The sequence below is a fragment of the Microtus pennsylvanicus genome, chromosome 5 (assembly GCF_037038515.1).
Source record: "Microtus pennsylvanicus isolate mMicPen1 chromosome 5, mMicPen1.hap1, whole genome shotgun sequence".
NCBI lineage: Eukaryota > Metazoa > Chordata > Mammalia > Rodentia > Cricetidae > Microtus > Microtus pennsylvanicus.
The window spans coordinates 87,676,694-87,700,492 of NC_134583.1; the positions used below are offsets into that span (position 1 = coordinate 87,676,694).

At 42.1% G+C, this 23,799-nt stretch overlaps 1 protein-coding gene across 5 annotated transcripts in view; it reads left to right on the top strand.

The window, feature by feature from the left end:
* The window catches only part of Pc (pyruvate carboxylase), a 98,999-nt gene that overhangs the window by 8,387 nt on the left and 66,813 nt on the right, over nucleotides 1–23,799 (top strand). For 2 of the 5 annotated variants that reach the window (XM_075973044.1, XM_075973042.1), the window contains exon 2: nucleotides 9,653–9,844. The exons of the other annotated variants lie outside the window; for them this stretch is intronic. The gene's annotated coding sequence lies outside the window, so the exon portion shown is untranslated. The remainder of the gene's footprint in view (nucleotides 1–9,652; nucleotides 9,845–23,799) is intronic. 5 annotated transcript variants of the gene reach the window in all.

Genomic DNA, 23,799 nt, shown 5'->3' on the forward strand with positions numbered 1-23,799 from the left:
GCAGGAGCTGTAAGAAGATCAGGCTGTCACTCTTACATCTGCACGTACTTTATACTTCGGAGTGTTTTTTTCCCACTGATGTGCTCTCCATTGAAAAGAAATTTATTAATAATAAATCTCTAAATACAGTATTTATTTTGAGAGGCATTCCTTTCATGAGTAAGAGAACTGAGATTCTGAAAGCCTCAGTGAGTTTCGGGGGGGGGGCAGGCAAGTGGCATGTTTGGGTGAGGTTGTAGGTGTAACCCCTACCCTGACCCATGGAGCTTTGAGCAATGCCAAAGACATTCATAGTGACTTTGGCTGAAAAGATTTTGTTGGTTATTTTTTTGTTTTTTCAAGACAGGGTTTCCCAGTAGCTGTGGAGCCTGTTCTGGAACTTGCTTCGTAGACCAGGCTGCCTCGAACTCAAAGAGATCCCCTTGCCATTGCCTCCCAAGTGCTGGAATTAAAGGTCTGTGCTACTACCACAGTGCTAAGTTTTTCTTGTTTATTTTTATTTAATTTACTATTTATATAAGACAAGGTCTTGTGTAGCTTTGGCTGTACTCAAACTCACAGAAATCCATTCGTCTGCATCTACCTCTGAGTGCTGGGGTTAAAGGGATTAAAGTCTCAGTTTTGATTTGTTAAAATTGAAAATTAAAAAATCTAGTTCTTCCTTTTAAGGACTTTTAAGTTTAATTCTTTACGTGTAACCTCTGAAACTTTACATTTTACTTATGAGTTTAGAAAAATTTAGCAATCACTTTGAAGGGCCTTTTGATTAATATTGACCTCCTTTGAATAATTCATTAAACTTACTTGAAAATTTTAAATTGAATTTATAAATTATAGTCACCTTCCCTTAATTATTTTATTTTTTCCAATTGCATGATTAAAAATCCCTTAATATTTTAATTACTCCTATAAATCTAATAAATTAAGCCAACCCTTAAATTTTCTTAAGGATATTCCTGTTAGATTTTATTTATTTATTTATTTGTTTGTTTATTTATTTATTTATTTTTTGAGGCAGTGTTTTACTCTGTTGCCTGGAACTTACTATATAACCCTAGCTGGCCTTGACTTGCAGTAATCCTGTCTCAGCCTCAGGAGTGTTGGAATTTACAGGCATGGACTACCATGGCCAACCCTGTCCTGGTTTATTTAAGATTTATTTTATTTTAACTGTATGCATGTGTGTGTGCATGTGCATATGTATGTGTTCGAGCACATGTGCATGCATGTTTATACAGGCACACAAGAAAGCCAGAGGAATCAGATCACCCTGGAGCTGGATTTACAGGTGGTTGTGAACCACGACATGATGTTGGGAACCAAACTTGGGTCTTCTGGACATACAGTGCTTTTAGCTGTTGAAATATCTCACTCCTCCACCCCAAGTAACCACAAAACTGCTTTCCATTCCTGGAGGTTGGTTTGCATATTTCTGGAATTTTCCATAGGTAGACTGTTGCAGGATCATTTCCACTTTGTGTCCTTTCACTCGATATAATCAATAAGACATGCCCATGTTGTTGCATGTATCAATAATTCATTCATTTTTACTGCCAAGTCACTCTTGTTTTACATACACAGCACACATTTATCCCTTACTTGTTGCTGGTCATCCTAGTCACTTCCAGTGTCTGGCAACTACAAATAAAGCTGCTATAATCATTTGTGTATAAGTTTGATTTGGCAAGTGCTCCACTGGTGAGCTACGCCCAGCTCTAAAACTTGAATTTTTACTGGTGTGTGTGCGCGTGCATGTGCTGGTCAAGCATTCTGCAAACTGAGCTACATCTCCATGCATCTGTTCAAGTCTTTTTTTTCTGGACATGTATTCCTTTGCCTAGGAGTGGCATGATTAGATCACAAGTAACTGTTAAACCCTTCCAAGGTGCTTGCTCTGTTTTATATTCCCAACAGTAATAGAAAGTTCCAGTCACTTTCTACCTTTCCTAGCATTGGAAATCACCAATCTTTTCCATTTTTCCATTAAAAAATATAGTTTAATATATATATATATATAATACTGTAATATTATATATATGGTATCTCATGCTTTCAATTTAGATTCCCCTAATGACTATCATAATGTGGAACATTTTCTCAAGGGCTTGCTTGCCACCATCTGGTCTTTCTTTTTTCTTCTTCTTCTGGTAAAGCTCTATCGGAAGGTCCAGGAGAGGCCAAGTTATCTCCACTTCAGATAATGGAACTGAAGGCAACCTGGGTTCCAGGGCCAGGACTTCTTGGTAACCAAGCCTTACTGACCAAAAAGTAAGAATTCTTAAGTTCCACATTCTCTTTTTCTTTGTGGGGAAAAAAACTATATATGAAATAGTAAGTAGAAGGCCAGGCCTAGACTTAGAAGACCCGGATCCAAATTCCAGCCCTGCTAAGTCACTGACAGAAATTTTGCAGCCAATCATTGGTTAGACAAACTCTTTTTTTTTTTTTTTTTTGGTTTTTCGAGACAGGGTTTCTCTGTGGCTTTGGAGCCTGTCCTGGAACTAGCTCTGTAGACCAGGCTGGTCTCGAATTCACAGAGATCTGCCTGCCTCTGCCTCCCGAGTGCTGGGATTAAAGGCGTGCGCCACCATCGCCCGGCTAGACAAACTCTTGACAGCTACACAGAATCCAAGTTCTACTTACTTTGTATTCAAGTTCTACCTATTTTATAGGACATGAAGCCATAAGTAGATAAATCAAATCCAGTGCAAGGATTCAGCATCTGGTAGGGAACTGGAGAGGAAACTACGCAATAGTGTTTCTATCTGGGACACAGGACTGTCAGACCACCCTATTCGAGTCAGAATGGCTATGAATCATGGATCTGCTTAGTAGCCAGATTCAGAAGCTAAGACCTAATTTCATCTGGGCCAGGGGTCCTCGAATTATGAGGAAAACATGCAATTGCAGCCAGGCGGTGATAGAACACACCTTTAATCTCAGCAGAGGCAGGCGGATCTCTGTGAGTTTGAGGACAGCCTGGTCTACAAGAGCTAGTTCTAGAACACAGGCACCAAAGCTACAGAGAAACCTTGTCTTAAAAAACCAAAAAATCAAAAAACCCCAAAACCTTGCAATTGCAGAGGAAGTACCAGAAGTTGCTTGGGAAAGTAATGTACTCAGAGTGAGCTCCAGAGAGACCCTCTCTTGAAAAAAAAAAGGAGAAAAAAAATCATTTTTCAGGTGACATTTAGCCTATTTCCTTGTAAGAGTTTGTGGTTTTAGACGTTGCATTTAGATCATGGATCTATTTGAATTACTTTTCCTACCCAAGGTTTTGTTTTTGACTGCTTCAGTTATCTGTGGTTAACCTGTTTCCAAAAAACATTAAATGTAAAGTTCCATAAATAATTTACCAATTACCCACTGTTCTAAGTAGTCTGATAAAGTCTCTTGGGTGTCCTGCTCCTCACTGCCTAGGACACAAATTACCACTTTGTTCAGTAAACTCATACTATAGGAAACCCACCTGTCAGCTACTTCATGGCCATCTTGGTTGTCTGAAGTGCAGTCCTAATTAATTAGTCTTAATAATAAAAACCTGGAGTCAGATATCTGGGTAAAAGCTGAAAGGTCAGAGAAGGACCAGCCACTGTCACCTCTTATCTTTTCGTCTAACTACTCAGACCAAAGGGCCTAGATCCTGTCTACCCTTCTCCCCCAGCCTAATCACTTCCTCTCTCCACCCAAGGAACAACAAGCTAGCAGCTGGCCACAGTCAAGTTAGCTAGTAATAAGCCTGAGCCTTTGGCCTAACATTGATAATTAATATAAGCCTCTGAGTGGTTATTGGAACTGGCGGGTGGGAGAGAAACATCCAGTTATACATATTACTCTCCTGTCTGTAAGACCTCCAGATCTCTATGGTTAATTAGTGGCTAGCTCCACCCTCTAGGCAAGCTATATTTGTCAGAACATTGTTGTAATATGAGCGGCAGCGGGGCTGCGTCCCCCAACACCCCAGCCACCTGCCCGGCTAGCTTTACCCGAAATAATTACACAGACACTGTATTCATTTAAACACTGCTTTGGCCCATTTCTATCTAGCCTCTTCTAGGCTAATTCTCACATATTAATTTAGCCCATTTCTAATCATCTGTGTAGCGCCCCTAGGTGCGCTTACCGGGAAGATTCTAGCCTATGTCCATCCTGGATCGGAGCTTCATTGCTTGCGTCTGCCTGGGAGCTGGGACATGGCGTCTCTGCTGCGGCGTCTGCTCCCGAGAGCAGAGCTGTCGAGTCTGCCCTCACTTCCTCTTCCTCCTGGCATTCTGTTCTGTTTACTCCTCCCACCTATCTCCAATGAGAGCCAAGCAGCTTCTTTTATTTTAACCAATGACCTTCCTCCATCAGAACATAAAGTATCACAACAGTCATCAGACCAACTGTGCTGGAATGTAGAGCTTGAGCAAGTGACCCTGAGCCTTGGGGAGAGACCTAACATTATGCCACAATGCCTGTTGTCTATTCTGCTTCATCTCATCATGTGGACTTCACATTGTGTGGTCTCACATCAGCACAAGACTGAGAACAAGCCAGGTGGGAAGTTGTGCACTGCCACCACCACCTTGGTGATAGCTCACATTTTTAATTTCAGCTCTTGGGAGTCAGAGGCTAGCCCTCTACATAGAATTTCTGGCTAGCCAGAATTACCCTTGTTCAGAAACAAAAGCAAAACAAAACAGAACCTGGAGAGATGGCTCATCAGGTAACAGTACTTGTTGCTCTTGCAAAGGACCTGGCCACTAAGAATGTCTGAAACTCTTGTTCCTGAAGATCTGAAGTCCTTTTCTGGCCTCTGCAGGAACTGTACACACATAATCGCACAAAAATACATGAAAAATTCTATAGACATAAAAAACAAAACAAAAACTGTAAAACTGAACAAAGAAGACAGATAAACACTGTATGTTATAAGAAATGATTATATTAGCTGGGCGGTGGTAGCGCACGCCTTTAATCCCAGCACTCGGGAGGCAGAGGCAGGCGGATTTCTGTGAGTTCGAGACCAGCCTGGTCTACAAGAGCTAGTTCCAGGACAGGAACCAAAAGCTATTGAGAAACCCTGTCTCAAAAATCCAAAAAAAGAAAAAAGAAAAAAAAAAGAAATGATTATATTCACTTGGCGGTGGTGGTGCATGCTTTTAATCCCAGCACTCAGGAGGCAGAGGCAGGTAGATCTCTGTGAGTTCAAGGCCAGCCTGGTCTACAGAGTGAATTCCAGGACAGGCTCCAAAGCTACGAAGAGAAATCCTGTCTCAAAAAGCAGCATATTAGCCAGGCGATGGTGGCGCACGCCTTTAATCCCAGCACTCGGGAGGCAGAGGTAGGCGGATCTCTGTGAATTCGAGACCAGCCTGGTCTACAGAGCTAGTTCCAGGACAGGCTCCAAAGCCACAGAGAAACCCTGTCTCGAAAAACCAAAAAAAAAGAAAAAAAAAAGAAAAAAAAAGCAGCATATTATTCTACCTTTTTGTTTGTTTGTTTGTTTGTTTTTCCAGACAGAGTTTCTCTGTGGCTTTGGAGCCTGTCCTGGAACTAGCTCTTGTAGACCAGGCTAGCCTCGAACTCAGAGATCCGCCTGCCTCTGCCTCCCAAGTGCTGGAATTAAAGGCATGCGCCATCACCGCCTGACTTATTCTAACTTTTATTTTACTAATTATTAGTGCTAATCTTTTATAATGCCTAGCCTAAAAATTAAACTTTTTTATAGGTATGTGTGTATAGGAAAAATAGTTCACATAGGGTTCAGCACTATCAGAAGTTTCAGTCATGCACTGGGCATCTTGAAATGTGTCTCCGTGGACAAGGAGGAACTATATAGTGTTAGGGCCCAGCTTCTACAGGAATATTAAATAAAGTCTCTCCTTACCTATGATTCTGTGTTTCCCCTTTAAGTAATGTAGGAATACTATGATTTAAAAAAATGTCTGCATGGGACCAGGCATGGCTGTGTATGCCTTTAATCCCAGCGCGGGTGGGCAGAGGCATAGACAAATGGGTCTCTGAGTTTGAGACCTGCTCTATGTAGTGAGTTCCAGTTTAGACAGAGCGATACAGTGAAACTCTGACTTACCAAAACAACAGCAAAACTGTGTGTGGGGAGGGGTTGTCTTGAGAAATGGCTCAGTTAAGAGCATTTCTGTTCTTGAGAGGCTTGCCCATGTTGGGTGGCTTACAAAGGATTGTAACTCTAGTTCTAAAGAATCTCATGTCCTCTTCTGGCTTCCTCAGGCACTGCACACACAATGCACATAGAGACAAACAGATGCACACACATACGAATAAATTTATTTTAGAAAGTATGTGAGAATATAGTTGGTCTTTCATATTTTGGGTCCCACATCTGTAGGTTCAGACAAGTTCTTTTCTTTGACATTATTCTCTAAGCAATACAGTACAGTAGCTATTTTTATGGCACTGATGTTGCCACAGGCTTTATAAGTAATCTAGAGATGACGGCTACAAGAGTGTGTGTGGGTTACATGCACATATGCCATTTTATATAAGAAACTTAGGCTTTTGAAGATTTTGACATCCAAGGTGTGGGACCTGGATTGAATTCCTTTTCAAATACCTAGGGGTGACGTCACTAAGTGACACATTTTCTTCTTAGAGACAGGACATTTAAATAGAAGGCAGTGCAGAGATTAAAATTTAAAAAATATAAAATAAGCCGGGTGGTGGTGGCACACGCCTTTAATCCCAGCACTTGGGAGGCAGAGGCAGGTGGATCTCTGTGAGTTTGAGACCAGCCTGGTCTACAAGAGCTAGTTCCAGGACAGGCTCCAAAACCACAGAGAAACCCTGTCTCGAAAAAAAACAAAATAAATAAATAAATAAAGATAAAATAACAATCTAATTTGAGGAGTGCAACCTGAAGTGTAGTGGATCAAATGAATGTGTAAAGGTATTCAAATGACTGTTCTTACAGCAGAAATGTCCATCAGAAGATAGTTGTTCTATATGAGGTCTGTTTGGGGTCATGTGATATTGCCTTTAAAATTAGCTCCTGTGCCCTGATCAAACTGTCACTCCAGTTTTATTACTACAGAACAAGACCTATGAAACTTTCCCATAAATAGGCTGCATAGAAAATCCACACCACCTCTGCCTTGGTTAGTTTAGAGTGCTGCACTGAATGTCTTCCAGATGCTGGGATTATAACTTTGCACTTCCAGCTTCTTCTTTCCAGTGTGCTTTAGTTTAGTTTTGGTTTTTGAGGTGGTGGAGAGTGAACCCAAGATCTTGTGCTTCCTAAGCAAGCTTACTAAGCAAGCATTCCACTACTGAGCTGTATCCCCAGCACATTTTAATTTTTAAATAATCAACTCAGTTTTTTAAATTTTTATTTTTTAAATAGAGAATATTTTTTCTTTCTCTCTTTTAAATATACTCTTTTTATGATTTATTTATTTTTATTTGATGTGCATTGGTGTTTTGCCTGCATTTATGTCTGCATGATGGTGTCAAATCACTAGCTGGACTACAGACAGTTGTGAGCCACCATGTGGTTGCTGGAAATTGAACCCTGGTCCTCTGTAAGAGCAGCCAGTGCTCTTAATCACTGAGCCATTTCTCTAGCCCCTCTCTGTTTATTTGAGATAGTGTTTCTCTATGTAGCACTGAGCACTGGCTGTCATGGAACTCACTAAGTAGACTGGGCTGGCCTTGAACTCCTAGAGGTCCACCTGCCTCAACCTACCAAGTGCTGAGATTAAAGACGTGTGCTACTGTACCAGGTTGAAAAGAATATTACTTTGTAATAGTACTTGGAGTTTAATATTAAGTACAAATTATTTACTATTAGAGTTTTGCTCTTTCTTTATTTCATTCTTTCTTTCTTTCTTTTTTGGTTTTTCAAGACAGGATTTCTCTGTAGCTTTTGGAGCCTATCCTGGAACTAGCTCTTGTAGACCAGGCTGGCCTCAAACTCAGAGATCTGCCTGCCCCCTGAGTGCTGGGATTAAAGGCATGCGCCACCACTGCCCGGTGAGTTTTGCTTTCTTATATGTCTTCTCTGAAACTTTGTTCTGGAGACAACCCCTGCCTCCTTTTTTATTCAAGGCAGGGTTTCTCTGTAGCTCTGGTTGTCCTGGCACTCTTTGTAGTCAAGGCTGACCTTGAACTCACAGAGATCCACCTGCCTGTGCTTCCTGTGTGCTGGGATTAAAGGCTTGCGCCATTATGCCCTACAGCAAATCATTTTTCTAAATGCCACATAAGGTATTGTTCTCTGAGGAATGATAGAGTAAGAATGGTGAATGTGGCCAAAAATCATTCCGTTTAGAGCTCTGGCGATTAATCAGAAGTATGCAACAGTTGAGACATATTTATTCAAGAAAAATGACTGACATATGTATTCATATTTTCAATGAAAAGTTAAGAGGCATACACAAAAGAAAGAACCCATCAATTGAAAGTGTCCCCAAGGACACCCAGGTAGTAGACTGTAGACCAGTGGTTCTCAACCTTCTTAATAGTGACCTTTCAATACAGTCCCTCTGGTTGTGTAACCCTCCCCAACCATAACATTATTTCTTTGCTACTTCATAACTGTAATTTTGCTACTGTTACGAACCGTAATGTAAATATCTGATGTATAGGATATCTGATATATGACCTCTTAAAGGGGTTGTGACCCACAGGTTGAGAACGGCTGTTCAGACAAAGTCTTAAATGCTCCATTTCAAATAAATCTAAAGAACTAAAGGAAACTATGAAAACAAAAAACAACCTTCCTTGCAAAGAGAACTCGGCATATGTTAGATGGACAAAAGAGAACCACATAGACGCTCTGGTGCTGAGACTTCCACTGGAGGGATCAGCAGCAGAGCAGGAAGGTGCAAGAACCAGCAAACCTGAGAGCAGGCAGGTGAAGCACCTCCAGCTGAGGATCAGAATGAGCGAGCAGTGAAGGGGAAGGAGCAAGATCTCAGAGGCAAGCAGAACACCATCAGAAGGTCAGTGAGTCAACACACATGGCAGGAATTCTAGAAACAAAAGAGAAGGTCAGACTGTTTGAAGAAATAATAGCCAGAAACTTTCCAAATTTTATGAAAAAGCATCTAAACATCTAAATAACTCAGTGAGCTACAACTAGAATCAACGCAAAGAGATGCACCTAGGTGTGCCATAGTTATACTGTGAGGCACAGGTGCTAATTCAGCATGTGCAAGGGGCCACTGAGAAGTTCAATAGCTCATTTCTCCCCATAAGCCAAGGGTGATGAAGGTGAATGGAAGTGCCTTGTGAGGAGAATCCTTCAGCTATGATTACATCATTGCTTGAGTTGTAGGTGGTCTGGACCTCCCATCTTTACTAATGATTTGTTAGTTAGCTTTCCAAATAGCAATAGGTCAAACTCCTTTACTTTTTTTGTGATGCTGAGACTTGAACCCCAAGGCCTTGTTGTATGCCAGGCAAGCTTTCTAGCACTGAGCTACATCCCTAGCCTTCTTTTTATCTTACTTTAATTAATTAATTAATCAGTTAATTTATTTATTGGGGGCAGGGTCTCATGTAGCTTGGGCTGGGCTCCAACTCAATATGTAGCCTTTTATGACCTTGAGTTCTTTTGTTTTTATTTTTAATTTTTTTATATAGATGAGTATTTTGCTTACATATGTGTTTGCAAATTCTGTACATGCAGTGCCCATGGAAGCCAGAAGAGGACATCATAACACCTGAAACTAGAATTATAGATGGTTGCAAGCTGCCATGTGGCTGCTGGAAATTGGTCCCTGATCCTTTGCAAAAATTAACTGCTGAGCTGTTTCTCCATTCCAACCTTTAACTCTTGATTGATTCTCATGCTTCCACCTCCTAAGTGCTGGGATTACAGGTTTGTACCCACTATCTCGTTTCCCTTTTTATTTTGAGACAAGGAAGATCTTGGTAACTTGCCCAGGCTCATCTTGAACTCATTATATATAGACCCAAAGACTCTGAACTTGTGGTCCTCTTGCTTCAGCCTTAGAATAGCTGGGATTACAGTACTGCATCACCACATCTGGCTAGCAATTCTTTTCCTTCCTTCCTTCCTTCCTTCCTTCCTTCCTTCCTTTCATTTTTTGAGACAGGGTTTCTCTGTATAGCCCTGAAACTCACTCTGTAGATCAGGCTGGCCCAGAATTTGCAGAGATCCACCTGTCTCTGACTCACAAGTGCTGGGATTAAAAGTGTGCTACTACCTCTGGGCTAGCAATTCATTCTTTACTCAAGAAAAAGAGATTAAATGTAAGAATTTAACAAAGGCAGGTTCTCTCCTGCCTGTTGGCCATCCATGTTCAGTCAGATATTGGGATTTGAGGTCAACCTGAGCTCCCTAAAACACCCCAATGGAACTGGCTATTTCTGTGTTGGTACTATTGTGTGTGTGTGTGTGTGTGTGTGTGTGTGTGTGTGTGTGTGTGTGTGTGTGATAGACTCAGTTTTACTAGGAAGAAGCTCTCTGGGGACAAAATTACAACAGTCAGTTTAAGATGCTTAATTAGCTCTTTTTTTTTTTTTTTTTTTTTTTTTGGTTTTTCGAGACAGGGTTTCTCTGTGGTTTTGGAGCCTGTCATGGAACTAGCTCTTGTAGACCAGGCTGGTCTCGAACTCACAGAGATCCGCCTGCCTCTGCCTCCCAAGTGCTGGGATTAAAGGCGTGTGCCACCACCGCCCGGCTAATTAGCTCTATTTTTGATTGAAGAACCAACAACACTTCATTCTACAAAATAAAATAAATGTTCTAATGATCCAGGCTGGGAAAATTGGTTTTATAGACAGAAAAATGGCTGAAGACAGAAGAAACAAAAACCAAAAGGCAAACTGGTTACTTTCAGTTTTCCTTATGAGGTAGGGCCTTGGGACAGAACAGTAGAAAAATAAATGATTGGTCACCAATGATTTCTGGAGGAAGGCCAAGAGAACCTCGGTGTTATTCCTATGGAAAGCTGGTCTGTTTGCAAAATTTGGCATTCTAATCCTGATTGCTCTGAAGATTGGGTCCACAGCTTAGTTTTAGCTTAATGGAACCTCAATATGAGTGATTCCATTTTGAATTTTAGTCAGTAGTCTTTTGAGACAATTCAGGAGTTTAGTTCAAAGCAGTGGCCTCTTGTAATTTTTATTTAACATGTCAGAACCAAATTTCTTTCCTCTTGAGGCAGGGTCTCATCTGGCCTCCAATTCAATATGTAACGGAGGATGATCTGACCTCCTAATTCCCTTACCTCCACCTCCTATTTTGTGGGAATACAGACATGGACCACCACACTTGATTTAGCAGTCTAGATTTGTTTGCTTGTTTGTTTTTCAAGACAAGGTTTCTCAGCGTAGTCCTGATTCCCTGGCTTCTGCTGGGATTAAAGACATGGTCCACCATGCTTGGCTTAGTCCTGATATTTTACATAGGATTTTAAAAGTATGTCACGTGTCTATAGGGGCATTGAGGTTATCCTTACGTAATTGCTGGAAGAGAACAAATGAAATAACTCTTGTGAAATGTCACAAAGTTATGCCTATACTTCTGGGAAAATCACACTGGTGGTTGTATGAAAGGTCCCCATAGGAGGAGTCCCGAGGAGAGCAGACTCTGAGTACAAGGATCTGTGGGCTCAGGGTTATCTAGTGAGTAAGAGTGTTCAGGAGGAGCAAGCTCCGGAACTGTTGTCACAGTGGGGTTGAGCAAGAAGAGAGGAGGGCCCCCTGCATAGTGGCATTCTGAGGGGAGACATATTGATCAAAAAAACAGCCTTGCAAACTCGATCAAATGTTCAGGTCATCATTGGCTACAGAAGTTGTACATCAACCAGCCTGACTACAAGAGACCCTGTCGGGGCTGAGAGATGGCTCAGTAGTCAAGAGCACCACCTGCTCTTCCAAAGGTCCTGAGTTCAATTCCCAGCAACCACATGATGGCTCACAACCATCTGTAGTGAGATCTGTGCCCTCTTCTGGCTTGCAGGCAGAGTACTGAGAATACTGTATACATAATAAATAAATAAATCTAAAAGAAAAAAAGAGAGACCCTGTCTTTAAGAGTCAAGTATGGACCTAACTGAAGGTGCTGGAATCCCTACAAAAGAAGAGACATTTACTTACATCAATGGAAGAATACAGCACTTACCTCAAAAATGACAGAAATTTATTCTGGAGCCTAATTAGTGACAATGCCCCAAGAACACAGATTTATGTTACACCAAATTCCATGTTCTAATGAGGAAGCAATTTTATGAAGTTTTCATAGTAACAAAGTCATAAATCAAGACATTTTTCATATACTTTGGAAATGTCAGGTACCTAAAAGTACAATATATAAATTTAAGCTGTGGGACCTCAAATGCTATCTGATGACATTCTTAGCATTTAGGTTGATGGAAGGTAGTCTGCTAAGTTAATGTATTCCAAAGGGACCTGGTGGTGACGGCACACACCTTTAATCCCAGCGCTTGAGAAGCAGAGGCAGGTGGATCTCTGAGTTCAAGGCCAGCCTGGGGTACAGAGTGAGTTTCAAAACAGCCAAGGCTACACTGTGAAACTCTGTCTTGAAAAACCAAGAACAAAAGTAATACAATCCAAAATGTTTTTAATCTGTTAGTCACAGAATGTTAGGTCTGACATGTAGGTGGACAGCGAATGACTAATTAGGGGCTGAAAGCCAGCCTGAGATAAATTGTAATTGGGCTCTGGACCTGCAATGCTTCAACCTTTCCACATCATTGCATTTCTGATCAGTCAATCAGCCTTTGCAGACACAGCCACTTTCCAGGAATTCAGTCAAGTTCATTACTGCATAGCACTCAGGAGGCCTTGGAGAGCGGTGCTGCTGTGGGTAGCAGGTGCCAGGGCTGGAAGCCATTGTGTGAGCCTCAGCTGTGCTGTGACTTAAGGCAATAAGAAGCCCCTGAGATGCTTGAGCAGGGGACCACCCTGTGCTACACAGGACTTGGGGAGCTTTTCTGAGCTACATCTCCAGCTCTCTAGAATGTCCCCCTCATTCATTCATTCATTCATTTATTTTATTTATTTATGTCTATTTATTTATTTGAGATAGGGACTTTCTACATAGTCCTGGTTGTCCTGGAACTCACTATGTAGACCAGGCTGGTCTCAAACTTACAGAGATCCTCTTGCCTCTGTTTCCTGAGATGAAAAATGTACCACCATAACTGGCCCAACTGTTTTAATATTGAATGTGGTTCAAACCTAGTACCTTGACAAGTGCTCTGCCACTAAGATACATTGCCAGCCCTTTTAAAAACTTTTTTATTAGGCCAAGTGTGGTGGTGCATACCATTAATCCTAGCACTTGGGAGGCAGAGGCAGGTGGATCTCTAAGTTCAAGGCTTGGTCTACAGAGCGAGTTCCTGGAAAGTCAGGGATACACAGAGAAACTATCTTCCTCAAAAATAATCAAATAAACCCCACTAATTTTTTATTGACTGAATTCTTTTTACTTTCACTTCTTATTTGTATGCATACTGTTGTAATTTATTTAAAAAATGCCTCGAAGAGAAGACACCCCATGCAACAAGGCTCACATAGGTTTATTGGAAGAGAAGAGAGAAGGGGCAGGGACAGGTTCCTGGGTGGGAAGCGGGCAAGACTCACCTTTTAGAAGGGAACATAGCAAATGTGCACAGGAGGTGCTTTTAGTGGCTGCAGCTGAGGACATATCCTGTCAGGATCTCAAGGGCAAGCCAGTATAGATGCCTGGATACTAACATATTTGTTTCTGTGTGCATGCACAGGTATGTGGAGGGCATGTTGTAAGAGCTGGTTGTCTTCTAGCAAGTGGGATCCAGGGATCAGGTTGTCAGGCTTGGTGGCACTCTTTTCCCATTGAGCCATCTTGCCAGCTTCCTTTTTATTATCCTCTTTCCTATTATTCTCTCATTTTATCCTTGATTTCCATGGTTCCTGTCCTTGGGAAGGGGGTTTAGTCAGCTGAAATGACAGGTGGGACATCAGCTGTCCCTTTGAGGCCAAAGTCACAAACTAAGCCGTGTCACCTGTGTCTGGCCTGCTAGACAGCTCTCTCTGGCCGACTTGCTTCTCAGATGAAGAGGATTTCTGGTGAAAAGGGCAAATGAAGCCATTCTTCACAGACTCATGGATCCCAAAGAACGTTGCAGCTACTGCCCACCTGGAAGAGTTTTTCCCAGATCAGCCCACCCAGCAGGGCCCAGGTGACCCATCACTTTTGAGTCCATGCAAGAAGTCTCTGAGGCACCCTGGGCTAGATGGAGTTGTTTTGCTTTCTGGGTAGTCACATGAGATGGTGGAGTTGCATCTACTCTAAAAGCTTGTGAGACCAAGAAACCAGTGTGGCCCAGGCTAGTGTTTCAATGACACCCTTGACCCTTACTACCTAGTAACAGGTTACCAAGTGGTGGTGCAAACAGTATTTAACTTTTAAAATGTCTCTGGTTCTTAGCTGAATAATACTTAAATCTGGAATAAACATCTTCGTGTATCAAAGCCTCCTTTTGTTCTCCTTAGGGATTAGCTCAGTTCTCCCTGTAGGCTCACTCCTGCTAAAATGATCTCAGTCTTTTAGAGACATGTATTTGTTTAAAATAGAAACACAGCAGCTGGGGAGGTGACTCAGAGGTTAGGAGCACTGGCTGCTCTTGCAGAGGACCCCAATTTGCTTCCCAGCATCCATATGGTGACTAACAATCATCTAAAGACAGTTCCAGGACATCTAAACCCTCTTCTGGCTTCCAATGGCACTACACACATGTGGCACACATACATACATGGAGGCAAACACAAAAAATAAAGTACATCTTTAAAAAGATAAAACAGATGTGGTTCTTTTTGCTTTTCTACATCTTTTCTCTTGTACATCCTCTCTGCTGAGGCCCCTTTCTTTTATCAAGATTTGGTTGGATATGTGTTATTTTACAACTCACTCATGGAGCACACTGCTCTTTTTCAGGGTTGTAGGGTTTCTCACTGTACCCCAATGTATTTTTCTTAGTCTTGCTGAGAAGCCCTTTGGCTTTTACCTTTTTATGCTCCTAGAAATGGTACTTTTGTGAAATTCTTGTCCAGAGTTCCTAATTCGTGTGAGCAAGTGTTGCTCCAGGATATAAATTAGGAGAGGAGTTGCTGACCCTCCTACTTTAGGCTGTGTGCCATCCTCTTCCTGCCAGCAGTGCACAGCACTTAGTATTTTGTGTTCTCTCAGCTGTGGGATTTGGATCTTAGGTCCATGTGAGAGTCACCTTACAATCTCAGATTATTGGGGTGAGATACTTTCTTCTCACGACGTGATGGGATCACAGTTGATTTCCATGCAGGAAGGGGGAGGGGAAGATATAGTTTATTTCTGGTTGACTCTCACCCTGAGGTGTATCTTTCGGAAATCCCAACTGGACTTGGAGTAAGATCTCCTTAGAATTCTCATCTTGGCTGGGCACGGGGATGTGCCCTTTGCCTTTTGAGGCTTTGAAAAACCAAAGCTCAGGTTTCCCTGGTTCTGCAAAGGCCCCAGGATAAAAGTTACAGCAGTTACCTGCCTCTGGGCTTCTGCTTCTCCTTAGGTTTCCGCCTGAGTGGTCCTGATTTTCTTGCTGACTTGCTTACACTTTTATGAAGTATGTGTATGTGGTGTGTATCCCTCCTCCTTAATACATACATTTTATCCACAAATGTAGTTTTTCTTTTCAGCAGGAAGGATGTACAGTCACTTATCTATCCTTCTGGGAAACTTCTTGATTTCCTTTGAAGTCCCTGGGCACTGTGTCTTAACAGCTCTGGATTCCTTCCCAGGTGTCTCCAGCTCACAGCTGAATAATGGGGCCACCCCATCATAGGGACATGGTGGAGTCAGCTTGCCCATTTGCCACCCAGAATTGTAGAATTGCAGTGTTTGGGCCCGGAAGTGTGAGTCTCCCATGTCATAGATTTCTGAATTATAATGAGAATTGGAGTCTTTGGGGTCCATCCACCCCTCGGGTTTTAAAGTTCTATAGTTGATCCACTTGGCCTATGTTCCTCTGGCCTTCCTTGGGACTCAGTCAATTCTAGCTTTGGTTAGTATGGGCAGATTGCTTAGAGAACAGGCTAGTACACGGGCAATGATTAGGAACTATCTGTGGGATTTGGTTTAATGAGACAGTATACCCCATATCAAACCCTGATCCCTCTTGTCCTTTGTTTCAGTCATAGTGATTTTTTTTTACAAATATTTTGCTACCTTAGCCTTTGATTCCTGAAATTCCCATAATTCCCTTTTTTTTTTTTTTTTTGCATTCCTGGGTAGAATTCCAAGAATGGGTGAAACCCATTGTTACTTGGATTCTGGTCTCATTCTTGTTTTCTTTTTTTTTTTAATATTTATTTATTTATTTATTATACAATATTCTGGCTGTGTGTATGTCTACATATGACCTCATTACAGATGGTTGTGAGCCACCATGTGGTTGCTGGGAATTGAACTCAGGACCTTTGGAAGAGCAGGCAATGCTCTTAACCTCTGAGCCATCTTTCCAGCCCCCTCATTCTTGTTTTCTAAAAACAGTTTACATTGTACTTACATCTGCCACCAAAAAGGTTTTCAATTGTCTTCTGCACACCTCCAGATGCCATCTTTTTGTGGTGCCTTCCAAAGTACCTGCCAGTGATCTGGTTCTGGGCTGCTCTGGTCCATGTGAGTGGGCCAGGCCACAGCTGCCTCAACCCAGAGAGGTTCAAAGACCTGACCGTTAGACACACCTGAATGAGGGGCATGTTTTTCCTGGGGAAGGAGGCAGGACAACCTCCGCTGGTTTCGTCTTAGGATCTAAATATTACTTCTCAGTCAGTGTTCCTGTTTCTGTAGAGTTCTACCACACTGATGATCTCTCTAAAATAATGAAATGGCGCTCTTCCAGAATGCCCGCTGCTTTTCCATTGTATTCTTTTCTTATGTTCTTTCCCCTTTCACTTTTCCCTGTAGGACTTTTATTTTCATTTATTTTTTGCTGTGTGGCGACTCCTGTACATATGCTAGGCTAGCAGGCTAGCACTGTTATATTCTCAGTTGGAATTTTAAAATGTTTATTGCTGTGTTTCTATAAACTACCTTCTGAGTCCAACAGTTGCAGCCACTGCCTTTCTAGTATGTTCTGTCTGTTGTGCTGCTTTGTCCAGTGCAAGCAACCATCAGCTTCTTCTTGTTCTGCCGGCATGGTCTTTGTTTCCCTTGCTAGGCCCCTGTTCTCTGACTCTTACCCTCTCTTTCCAGAGAAATGCCCTGGAAGGGAGGTAAACCTATGCCTCTCTCGCTTCTCAAAGGATCTACTCCCTGCCCTGAACTAGTGTTTTTTGTTTGTTTGTTTTGGTTCTTGCTTTTTTTTTTCAAGAAAGGGTTTCTCTATAGCTTTGGAACCTGTCCTGGAACTAGCTCTGTAGACCAGGCTGGTCTTGAACACACAGAGATCCGCCTGCCTCTGCCTCCCGAGTGCTAGGATTAAAGGTGTGTGACACCACTGTCAGACCCTGAGCTAGTTTTGATATAGCTTGTCATTCAAATTAAACCAGAACTTTGCTGCATTATGAACTGATAGCATTAAAAAATATGTTCATGCCTTTAATTCTAGTATTCAGGAAGCAGAGGCAAGTGGATCTCTGTGATGTAGGTCAAGTATACATAATGAGTTACAGAACACCATAGCCACACAGTGAGACCCAGTCTTAAAACAGAAAACCAACCTCCCCTCCCTCCCCAAATATGTGTGTGCCTGTGTGAGTGAAAGTCACAATGTCTATGGAGGTCAGAAGAGTGTGGTGACCTGAATGGCACCAGAGCATGAGCTGAGAGCTACATCCTACAGGCCAATCATTTTTTCAATGAGGTTCCCACTAGGGGTGGAGCTCAGAGATAGAATATGTGCTTAGCGTGAAGGAGACCCTGTATTCAATGCTCTAGTACTAAAAATGTAGAATTTTAAAAATGTAATATGCATGCAAATATTCATGGCATTATTATTCATAATAGCCCCCAAATGGAATTAACCAGAAGGTTCGTCACCTGATGAGTGTATTCAGATGTAAGAACTGACATTTGCTGAAACCTGGGTGAAGCTTGAGAACACTGCAGTTACAGAGGCCAGGCACAAAAGGCCACATGCTGGATGACATTTCTGTGGAATACTAGAGTGGGCAGACAGCCAGAGTGGTGATATCCAGGGTTTGGAGAAACAGAGAACAGGATGTCTGGTTTCTTTTTGTGTAATGAAAATATTTTGAAGCAGATATTGGTGATGGTTACACAGTATTGTAAATCTGTTGAGACCCACTCAGTTGTGTACTTACTGTTTCAGTGGTGAAAACGTAACTTAAAGCACTTAATAGAAGTTGCAAACTCATAGTGTAATTGCGTCCCAACACGCTTGTCTTTGTTCTTTGTTTTTTTGTTTTTTGGGTTTTTTTTGGTTTTTCGAGACAGGGTTTCTCTGTGGTTTTGGAGCCTGTCCTGGAACTAGCTCTTGTAGACCAGGCTGGTCTCGAACTCACAGAGATCCGCCTGCCTCTGCCTCCTGAGTGCTGGGATTAAAGGCGTGCGCCACCATCGCCCGGCACATGCTTGTCTTTGTAAGTGCATCTATGGGTCATGTATGTTCTTGTAACTAGAGTAACTGTAGTTATAGGATAATATGTTCCAAACAGTTTTGTGGGTTTTTGTTTTTTACATTTATTATTTTTGGTTTTTCTAAACAGGCTTTCTCTGTATTGCCCTGACTGTTCTGGAACTCTGTAGACCAGGCTGGCCTGAAATTCACAGAGATCTGCCTCCACCTCCCAAGTTCTGGGACTAAAGGTGTGGACCACCATGCCCAGCAGTATAACTTTAAACATTTCTTCCTCCATTGTGCCAAGCACTTAAGAAGCACTCTGCAAATACTTATTGAGTTATCTATGTTTGCTATTTCCTATTCATTAGTGTGGACACTTTTCAGGCTAGTTATAATTACCTATTGTTCTTACAAAAGGTAATATTCTCCAAGTGATGTGCTTTTTGGTACGAGCTGTCTATTTACATGTATAAACTGTGTATATATTCTTTTCCTGGATGAAAATAGCTTTTTAATCATAAAGGCAGTATCTGGCACAGATGTTCAGCTCTAGCCTCTCTGGATTGGCCTTTATCTTTCAGAGGTTTCTAAACAGCCCACATCTGCACAGGACCCTGCTTTTTACTACTTGTTTGCTTGTTCTTGTTCCTGTCTTCTCTGTGCCATCATTGTCTTCCCACTGACTTCTGATATACCTTCTCTTAGGCAGGAGCCCAGGATGGCATTGTTCTCTTGTCCAGGACTCACTGTCTAACTGATTTGCAAATAATGAAGAAAAATAGAATGCTTGATGTTTGATCCACAAATTAGTATCTTTGATTCCTAACTCTTTTCTTCTCATTTTTGCCTTAAGGTCTTCTGACATTCAAACCTGTCTGTGTTTCCTTGGCCAATTTAAAGCGCTCAGCTATTGCATATCTCTTGTGGGGAAGGAAGGAATGGAATTCTAGGGCTCTTCCCTTTGCTGTGGAGCTCAGTGTACATCTGAGTAAGACATGCATCGTTACACTGGTGGCTGCTATTTGCTAATAAAGCAAATGTTACTGACTTTTTCTTTGAGTTATTGCTTAGGAATGAGAGCACCATTATTTGAACCCCCTTTGTAGCTAATAGCAAGCTTGAATGGGCATTTTATCTGAGCCAGGGGGAGAACTTGTCATAATGTCTCTCTGGTTGATGGTGATTGTCTCAGTCACTGTCTGCTGCTGTGAAGAGACACTATGACCAAAGCAACTTTTATAAAATAAAACATTTAACTGTGGTCTTGTTTACAGTTTCAGAGGGTTATTTCATGTATCATCATGGTGGGAGCATGGCGGCATGAATGGCACTAGAACAGTAGCTAAGAATTACATCCCGATCCATAGGCAGAGAGACACAGAGCGAGACTTTGGGCTTGGTGTGGGCTTTTTGAAACCTTAAAGTTTACTCTTATTATAAGGCCACACCTACTCCAACAAGGCCACACCTCCTAATTCCTCTCAAGTAGTGCCAGTCCCTAATGACCAAACATTCAAATATATGTATGAGCCTATGGCAGGGTCATTCTTATTCAGGGTCATTCTTATTGTAGCTATATCATAATGCAAAAATGCATTCTGTCCTTCAAAAGTCCCCATAGTCTATTAGTCTCTGAGATGCATGCAATCTCTTTTTTTTTAAAGATTTATTTATTTATTTTTATTATGTATACAACCTTCTGCCTCCATATATGCCTGTGTTCCAGAAGAGGGCGCCAGATCTCGTTACAGATGGTTGTGAGCCACCACGTGGTTGCTGGGAATTGAACTCAGGACCTCTGGAAGAGCAGCCTGTGCTCTTAACCACTGAGCCATCTCTCCAGCCCTGCATGCAATCTCTTAACTGTAACCCCTGGAAAGCAAATTCAGAAAGCAGACTGCATACTTCCAACATAAATGGCATGGAATACACATTGCCATTCCGAAAGTAAGGAAAGGGAGGAAATACTGGACCAAAGCAAGACTGAAAATAGCAGGGAGAACTCAATATTCTAAATATTCTGTATTTCCATGTCTGATGTAAAAGCCTTCTTTAGAACTCCAGCTCCTCCAGCTATGTTGACTGAAACATACTCTTTTTCTCTTGAGCTGGTTGCACACGTCTGCAGCTCTCTTTGGTGAGTATCCCACAACTCTGGCATCTCCAAAACCTTGGGGTCTCCAACACAACCCAGGGTTCTTCTTCTCAGCTCCACACAATGATATCTCTGGACCTCCATGCTGGGACACTCTAGACACGTCTGGTCTCAGTGACTTTTTTTTTTCTCCTCAACTTGTAGATTTTGTATTTCTCTTTGTTCTGTTTGCTCCTTTTTGTTATAGATTAGCAGAAGAGCAGAAGAGTGATTACTAATAACCACATGACAAAGTCAATACTAGGACAAGGCAAAAAGTGATGACATCCTTTGCCAAAATATCACAAGAATTTTTTCTAGGCCACTTACTATTATTTTTCCCCTCTGAAACTTTTTGAACTGGTCCCACAGTTCATCCTCAGCCCTGTTTTCTTCTATGCTCTTACTAGGATGGCCCTTTAAGCCCTGTTTAAAGCATTCAGTCACTTTTCTAGTCCAAATCCACTGGGAAAAGACCACAAGACTTGATTCATATTATAATTAAAAGAATTTATTAAATACTGCTAGCAGGCCAACAGCCTTGAAGCCAATCAAGGTGTGTCGTGCAGAAGACACTAGAGGAAGGGTTTTTAAAGGTGGGTGCTACAATGATCTCATTTGTGTGGAATGTGTAGCTAAGTGAGCAACTGCTTTATGCCTCTCAGCTGTGAGGAACTGTCCCTCTCCCTCTGTATACAGCAGTAAGGGAGCCGTCTCATTCCCTGATACACAGTGATAAGTGGGTTTACAAAAGCTAGAGCAATTGGTTAATTAACTAATAGCAGTTTTAGAATTTGAGGGAGGGAGGCAAGGAGTCAGCATTGCTGGGAACTTATCTTTGAGGAATGTAGACTGGGTGCATAGCACAAAGTGAAGTTTTTCTTAGCCATCACAACCCCAGTTTCTGGTACCAACATCTGTCTTAGACACTGTTCTCTTGCTGTAAAAAGACATCATGACCAAGGCAATACTTATACAAGATAGCATTTAATTGGGGGCTTGCTTACAGCTTCAGAGGGCTAGTCCATTATCATCATGGTAGGAGCATGGTAGCACTCATGGCGCTGGAGTAACTGAGAGCTACATCCTGATCTTCAATCAGAGAGACTCAGAGAGACACTCTAGGCCTGGTATGGGCTTTTTGAAACCTCAAAGCTTACCTGAGTGACAACAAGGCCACACCTCCTAATCCATCCTTGGAATGGTGTCACTTCCTAGTGACCAAGCATACAAATATATAAGCCTATGGGGCCCATTCTTTTAAAACACCATTGATGTTGCCCCTCCAGCTTGTCCTATAGCTCTGGGCATCCTTGTGTATAGTAATGTGCAATGATAAAATACAATAATCATGACAGCTATAAGTGATAGCAGTTACTAAATTCATTCTGCTATCCAGGGGTCCTCCTTCCTTTCCTTTCATTTCTTTTCTCTCTTCCTTCCTGCTGCCTTTTGGAAAGGTTTTATGTAGCACCGGTTGGCATCGAACTTCCTATATGGCCAAGGATGATCTTGAACTTCTGATCCTTTCTGCCTAAGAGCTGGGATTACAGTTGCACCTTCACCACTGGTTTCTGTGGTGCTTGTTGGGGTTGAATTTAAGGCTTTATGCAAGGCAAGAACTCCATTGACTCTACATCCCAACTTTTAATTAATCAATTAAAGACAGAGACTGTGTATTCTAGGTTTGCCCTCAACTCATTCTGCAGCCCATTTTGGGTACAAACTTTCAGTGGTCCTCTTGGCTTGTCCTTCCAGTGTTAGAATTTCAGGAGTGCTCTGCCATACCTGGCTTTCCTGGTATTTCTTTATATATCATTTCTATTTCAAATCCAGGACCTTTACACATGCTAGGCAAGAAGACTATCCCTGAGCTACAGCCCAACCCTCTGCTTCCTTACAACTATATTAGAAGTCTCACCTTGAAGAAATGGACCCTTCAAAGGAAAACCTTCTTGTCCAGGATGTGGCAGAGTTCAGACCTAGAATCTCTGACATTATGCCAGCACCCAAGCCATCCCTCTGCCATCCTGCCCACAATGGCAACTGAATAAGGCATTCCCACCCCAAAGGCCTGAGCTTGTGCCAGTCTCTGAATGATAACTGTTTCTCTGTTGTTTTTGTGCTTGTGTGCTTTGCAAAGCCTGTAAGCCCCTTTCTTCTTCGCCTCCCTACACATGGTGCCTGAAGTCTAGGAGCAGGTTTTGCTGAGGTGCCTTGCTTTTCATCCGTTTAGCCTGTTATCCTTACTCTCTGTTGTTGTTGTTGTTGTTATTATTGATTCCATTTCTTCTCTTGAGTGCAGCTTTCTGTTTGTGAGACAGGGTCTCTGTAGCCCAGAATGGCTTCACATTTGCTGCATAGCAGATCACCTCCTGAGTGCTGGGATTGTAGGCATATGCTGCACACCCACCTCTTCTTAAAGACTACAACACAGATAAAGACAGTCTTGCTCAAGGGTTTGAAAAAAATACAAAAGAGGGTGTTTTTTTTTTTTAATTTTAGCTGGTGGCCAAGTTTCTCCTAAGGCTGTTTGCACACTCCTCACTGTTCAGTGAAAGTGCTGTTTTCTTCACATGAACAGGAAAGATGGGTACAGTCTGCTGGCCGCCCAGTCAAGGGCAGCATCTCCTTAGCCATACTTCCTGCCCTGCACACTGGTGTTTCTGCACACTGAACAAATTAAGTTTGGACTGAGGCCCAGCTCTGTTGAGAGAATCCTGAAGAGGAGAGACTCTTAATGTTGAGTAGAAGGAAGGGGTCAAAGGGTAGGACTACTTGGAGGAGAGTGTATGAAGAGAGAGGAACAGCTTGAAGAATCAGGATTGAGGCAAGCCCCTGCTTAGATCTGGTGTGCTGTCCTTCCCAAGGGCAGGCCTTCCAGTGATAGCTATTCTATCTGGTTTCTGCCCATTATCCTGTCCCCCTGTGCTTGTCCCATCTTCCAGAATTGAGTCTATGTTTACAGTTTTCCTTTCTTCCCAGCTCTTAGGCAGGAGCCTATGCCAGGAGAAAGAAGACAGACCCTTCTGATACACACCCCGCTTATTAGAAGTAGAATTTCTCTGAGTATCTTTGGAGTCATCATTGCTCGTGCTCTCTCTCATTCCA